This window comes from Alligator sinensis, unplaced genomic scaffold (genome assembly GCF_000455745.1).
Source record: "Alligator sinensis unplaced genomic scaffold, ASM45574v1 scaffold850_1, whole genome shotgun sequence".
Taxonomy (NCBI): domain Eukaryota; kingdom Metazoa; phylum Chordata; order Crocodylia; family Alligatoridae; genus Alligator; species Alligator sinensis.
In genome coordinates, this window is record NW_005842742.1 from 485,030 (window position 1) to 486,450 (window position 1,421).

Below are 1,421 nucleotides of genomic sequence, written 5' to 3' on the forward strand. Positions count from 1 at the left end.
CCGGTGGCTGCCGTGTGCTTCATCTATGGTGGGCGGGGAAGCAAGTCAGGGCTGGGGGGGTTAGTCCTCCACCTTCCCACAATGCCCTGGGAGAGCCAGAACCTCCCCCGCCCTTGATTTTCCCCCGATGCCCTAGGGCAATGGTCACCCTATTACCACCTTCCCACAATGCCTGGGCCACTGGGGACACTCTCCCCTGCCCAAGCCTTGGCCTTCCCATAATGCTTTGGGGGGGGTCCACTGCCACCTTCCCATAATGCACCTGGCTGAAGGGGCTGCAAAGAGCTGAGTTTGCTCAGTCTCCCTTGTCCCAGGCTGGGACAGCCCGGGGGGCCTTGGTCCCCTCCAGGTCTGGGTGGGGTGGGGGAGGGGGGGGAGGGAGCCCGGACGCCTGGGTGCCCACCTTCCGGGCACACTCCACGCCCAGCATGAAGTTGTGGACGTGCTTCTCCGCCCGCGTGAACTCCAGCTTCTCGGCTGCCACCGCCACGAGCAGCGCCGTGCACCCCACGCCCTGCGGGGAGGTGGAGGGGAGGTCAGCTGGGGGCTGCAGGGTGGGAGTAAGGGGCAGCGGGGTGGCTGGGGCTGCGGGTCGGGCGTGAGGGGCACCGGGGGTCTCACCAGGATGCCAGCCACCAGGCAGACGAGACGGCCACAGATAGTGCCGGGCACAAGGTCGCCGTAGCCAATCGTCAGGAACGTGATGGGCACCAGCCACAGTGTCGCCCCCAGGCCTCCGGCGCCCCCTGGGACACCCCTGCAGCAAGGGCAGTGTCAGAGACTCCCTCAACTGCCCCAGCCCCCGTCCCACAATCCCTTGGGGCCTTGTCCCTACAGTCCTGCCATTCCCCGGGGCCCAGACCCTCCCACTATCCCAGTGCCCCAGGGTTTGGTACCTTGCTATCCCAGCATGCCCTAGGGGCCCTGCACTGCCACAAGGCTCCCAGTATCCCAGCATGCCACGTGGGCCGTTCCCCCACTATCCCACAATGCCCCCCCACCCCTCTGCTCATCCAGACTGCGCTGGTATGCAGCCCCCTTCCCTCCCAGCCTCTTCTATCCCACAATGCTGTGAGGCCTGCTCTCCCATCATGCTCTGGGGTGCCCCGCTCTCCCAGCCTAACTCAGGGCTCTGACCCCTCCACTATCCCACAATGCCCCAGGGCTGGCTCCCTGTCCTCCCATCATGCTCTGCAGGCCACAGAGCCCAACCCCCTCCACTATCCCACAGTGCCCAAGGGCTGGCACCCCATCCTTCCCATCATGCTCTGGGGCCCCCACTCTCGTAGCCTGTCGGAGGGCCCAGACCCCCTCCGCTATCCCACAGTGCCCCAGGCCCTCACCTCTCGCAGGCGGCCAGCACCCAGGCGCTCAGGACCCAGGCGCCCAGCGCCAGCGCCAGCAGCAGGGCGGCTGGGTGC